The following is a 5,382-nucleotide window of genomic DNA, read 5'->3' on the forward strand; positions in this document are numbered from 1 at the left end:
TGACTGAGAATTTTTTATGTTATCATTCAGTCATATTTTTCAAGTTTTGCAATTTATACTTATGTGTTCATGATACAGCAGCTCTATTCAAGTCTAGTGGTAAAAAAAAAAAATGTGTGATGCATTGCAAGGAAACCAGTTATTAGGTAGGATCTTCAGTATGTTGGGTGTGTTTTGGTACTGTTTCAAGATTTTTGTCAGACTTTTCTTTCAAAAAGTAAATTTGTTTCTGTTCTTTAGTAACCATCTGATGATGAAATGCAGTGTTTTCACATCGTATGGTACTACCATGGATGCGTTCTTGTGCAACTGGTTACTGCGTTTACATCATCTGATGTTTTTTCATACGCTGTATATTTAAGAACCAGGGTTGGGAGCACATAGTTTGTCTGTATTTTACCTAACAATAAAGGAAATACTCCTTCAGAGTAAAATAATAAATGTGAATATTCTTGGTTATGATTTCTAGTACTAATTCTTTGATAATGATCTATGGTTTTTCCTTCTACAGTTCTTTGAAATAATTTGGACACCTCTCGCCAAATTACATCTTTTGTTGACATTTATAGTGTAAAAAGAAAAAAACTTAAGAAACAAAGCTAAGATTTATATCTTATATATTTTTCATTTTTATTTGAGGAACTAAAAATGTAAAAAATAAAAAGGGAAATGTTGCATTTGCATGTGTATGTGCACCTTTTCAGTTGTTGGTCTCAGAACTTGTTAGGTCATTCGTCTGGTCAAGAATTTTCATTAGGAATTGTCCATTGATCACCGTTCCAGATCTTAATGCATTTGTTTACTCTTGAAACGATTTTAAACACTCAAAAAGATCTGAAAAAGTAATGTAACTGATGTTTATAAAGCAGGGGAAGCTATAAAAGGAGGTTAAACTGCTTCCAGCTAGCTAGGAAATGGCTGTTAAGGAGAATCATGGAGGTCAAGGTAAGATCTGGCAGACCAAGAATACGGAGAGACCGCGAACAGCTCATATACTGTGCAAGAAGGCAAAGCAACATATACGAGCGTGAAGATCTACAGACGATTTTAGCTGAGAAAGGAGTTATGATGCACTGCTGTACTGTGCAGAGTTACTTACACAGATATGGCCATCATGGGAGATTAATCCGAATGAAAGTGTTGTCTCATCACTAAATACGACACAAAGCAATATCTGCATAAGGCTGAGGTATTTTAGAAGCAAGTGCTGTGGAACTTATAATCAAACTCTTTGACTTGCAGCAGAAAAAAGGTTTCTTAAAGGAAAAAAAGGTACAGATGTAAAGAAAAGAAGACCTTACCAAGTGTTAAGTACTGGGTGGATCTGTTATGGTTTGAAGTTGTCTAGCAGCAAATGGCACAGGAAACATAGTGCGAGTCCAGGAAAGAATGGATTACCCTCAATAGATCAACAAATCTTTGAGGAGAAAGTCATACATACTGAATCTGAAAAAAGGGTGGCACCTACAACAAGCCAATGATCCAAAACCCACTTCAAAATCTGCTATAAAGTACCTCAACAAACACAAGGCAAATGTTTTGGAAAAGCCGTAGCAGTCACTAGACTTGAACATCACTGAAATCTGTGGGTAAATCTTAAAAGCACGAGCCTTGCATGTGGGAGGGACAAAGAACATGTCGCAGCTGGAGGCGTACTGCAAGGAAGAATGGGAACACATTTACAAAAGTAGAATTTAAGGACTCCTAGATGGCTGCAGTGTTTTCAAGCTGTGAATTTAGCCAAAAGGTTTGTTACGAAGTATTGGCTTAGTAGAGGGCCCAAATGTTTTCAAATGCCACATTCACTCTCTTTCTTATTTATTTTTTTAGTTCATCAAATAAATTGTAACTGTGCATTAACATTTTCACAAAAATGCCTTTGTTTTAGTTTGTTTACTTTTGAGTTTGAATTTACTATTTTTACTTCAAAAGTCAATAAAATGCAGTATATAATTTGGTTGGGGTGCCCACATTTTTGCATTGGAACTGTGTAAGAAAGTCCATTGTCTTGTGAATCTGATTTTAATATTTCTGCTTTTCTGCCGTAGGTGCTCTTCTCACGCAAAAGTGACATTTAAAGCAGAATTTAGAAATGGAATAAGGTGTTTGGAGAAAAATATTGAAAGTGCATCATCCCTCTGAGATTGCTTTATAATTTCATTTGTAAGAGAATGAGCCACAGGGAGGTGAAGTGCATTAAATGGTCTGAGATCTACTTAATCTAATTTAGGGCCACACGGGACTGTGGTTAGAGCACAGGGTAAGCCATTGTACAGCACCCTTGTAGCAATTTTCAAGTTAAAGGCTTTGCTCAAGGGCCCAACAGAGCAGGCTCCCTTCTGGCAGTAATGGGATTTGAACTGTCAACCTTCCAGATACCAGCACAGATTCTTCGCTTCAGTGCCACCTCTCCACTTTTACATAACCTGCTGTCGGTGGTGTGCTCCTGTGAAAACAGTCACATAATGGGACATGCCCAGCGACCAAGTCCAACTAGTTCAAAACTACTTTGTTATAGGGGAAGGAGAGGTGACAACCAATGAATGCTCATCTGGACATACGATGCATATAATGCAGAGATAAGAAATAAGGAGTATGGGTGTTTTGATCCTCATAAACACAACAGAAGCCAAAAAGGGGCCATGATTGTGACTGAATTTGATGTAACTGTTAACCATTCATACAGCAAGGCCTGCTAGTGGCATTCACAACTGTGCTGGAAGGTCAACACGCAGTAAATAGTAAGTAAACTAACAGCAAATTTCAGTCCTTTAAACTGACATGGCCTGGCAATGAGAATAGAAATTTGTGACATGCCCCATAACTAAAAGTCGCATAATGTGACATCAGCTTTACTAAACAAAACCTCATGAAATGGATAAGAAGACAAAAGTATTATACCCCTTCATTTATTAAGGGTGCTTAATGTCATTTTAGTTACTGGAATCATTAATATCCCATTCTTGCCTATCTTTTTGTCTCAGTCCAGATAATATTAGGTAGCAGAACGGGTCAAAGACTAGATACAATTGCAGCAGTCCAGTGCCGCTAAGATTCACCCTTTCGATAAGACAGTGATTTATTTATTTTTTGGTGGAGATTCCAGGGACACACCCACCCTTGGCTCGACCTGCAAACACTCACAAGCAGAGACACGAAACCAATGATTGAGTATATGATATATTAAACGTAAACCCAATACAAAACAACAACAATCAGACAAACCTCCCCTTTCCCCTACAGCGATACAGTTGTTAACATAACAATGAATCTCAACAATAAACACTCACTACAATGTCCTTATACAGTTCAATACAGCAAAAGTGGATGAAATGGTTTGGTGTGAAGATGACAATCCCGATAACAGCTTCCATAGAAAATAAATGAAACAGTCCTACCAGTAGTACAGAGCGGTGAGGGGTGAGATTTGCAGGAGCGTTCCTTCTGAAGACACACAACAGACAGGCATGAGACAGTCCATTCATCCTAATGGGAAAAAATCCAGGGCACAATTAATTTTTCAGATGACACGTTGGACAGGATCCACAAAAACACTATCTCTCCTCTTTTCAACTTTCCTGCTGGCCTCTTTCGTCCCCAGTCATCCTATGCAGGTAATCCCCCTTGGGCTCCTAGGAAATGGAGTTCTTCCCACGGTAAGCAGAGCACCAAGCAGAGCTTTTTGGCTTATTTAAAAGATGAGGACAGGACCCAAAGAAACTGCTTCACAATACAAACAAAGGCAGCAGAGATCAACTTCACCAGCATGGGCACAAGCTGACCTTGGAATCCATGTGGTGACGCACATTAAGTATCCATGGCAGTGTGCTAGTTATGATTTCTCTTTTCCAGTCCTCCAGTCCATCCTTGGTCTATGACTATCGATGTTCTGGGCTCAAGAGAGTGATGCCAGCTCTACTTTCTTAGAGTACAGCATGCGTTGTGCTTCAGCCTGTTTTATTGAAGGCCACACATTTCCTGACCATTCTACCGAATATAACCATACCATACGCCTAAGTTACACAGTAAATGTGTCCATAAAAAACAACAGATCTAACTTCAGAACTGAAAGTTTTTGTTTCACGTACAATACACAGATTTCAGATTATACTGAGATATTCTTGGATTATAAAGCAGGAACAAGACCAATAAAGCAGTGCAGCTGTAAGTGTGAATAGTTCTTTACATTTTGATTTTGGTGGAAAATGCCATACACCTTCAGCTCTGCATTTAAAATACAAGCAGAGAATAAACATAATTTTGGCTTTCAACCTCAAATCTCTTTTATGCTTGGTATTTCATATGCACATTTTTGGACATGAATCTCACCTTGCAGATTTTGAACTATTCTAAAAGAGGCTAAAGGTTAAAAGTATTATCTTCATCTAGGGCCTCACGCATAACACCATGCGTAGAATTCACGCTAAAACATGGCATATGGACAAAAGCGGAAATGTGCGTACACACAAAAATATCCAAATGCATAAATCCCAGTCAGCGTGAAAAGTAACGCACGTGCACACACCTGTCGCCACTCTCCAACTCCTCCCAGAATTACGCCTCTTTGAATATGCAAATCAATATAAATAGCCCTTAAGCTCAGCGTTGTGTGAAAAGACAATGGCAAAACCACAGGGGAAATAGAAGAAGTTCAGCAAATACCACGTGGAGTCAAGGAAAAACATACTATTTGTTGATTTAAGCAGTGATATAAACAACAAAAGGAAGCTGATTGAGTAACAGAGTGGCGGAGAAACTCGAAAGTTCAAGTTCAGAAAGTCGCAAAGGGTCTGAAATAAATAAGAAGTGGTCAGATATCAAAGTTGCCGTGAAAAGGCAAGTCATAGCCCACCATCTGAGTCTGGAAGCGTATTAGGGTACAGATAAAAGAAAAAAAATAGCAACGTAGTTGAAAAAAATGTCCAAATGTCAACTTTAATCTCGAAATTTCCTCTTTAATCATGTAGTTTATTTTTGTCATCAAAGTAGAATATCATAAACTTCATCTTAAATTCATTTAATTTACTAGTTTCTCAGATCCCATTGTAACTAAAGTAGCACGTTAAGTACTTCTGTCTATGTGTTCTTCTATGTGCTCTATGTGTGTGAATCACTACGTGCATTTTAAATGGCTTTGTCTTCCACCGACAGAACACAGAATACATTACATTCATGATATTACAGCTCTCTGAACAATCTAAATATTAAGATGTATACTTGATATCATTTTCATGATGATAGGAATTAAAGCATGTATTAAACATGGGGACACAGAGGTGCAGTATTAGCAATGAGCTGACGCCCTGTCTAGAGATTGTTCCTGCCTCCCACAAGATGCTTACTGCGCCCTGCTGTTTCTGAACTGTGAGGTCCCTACAGGAA

This window comes from Polypterus senegalus, chromosome 9, assembly GCF_016835505.1.
Source record: "Polypterus senegalus isolate Bchr_013 chromosome 9, ASM1683550v1, whole genome shotgun sequence".
Taxonomy (NCBI): domain Eukaryota; kingdom Metazoa; phylum Chordata; class Cladistia; order Polypteriformes; family Polypteridae; genus Polypterus; species Polypterus senegalus.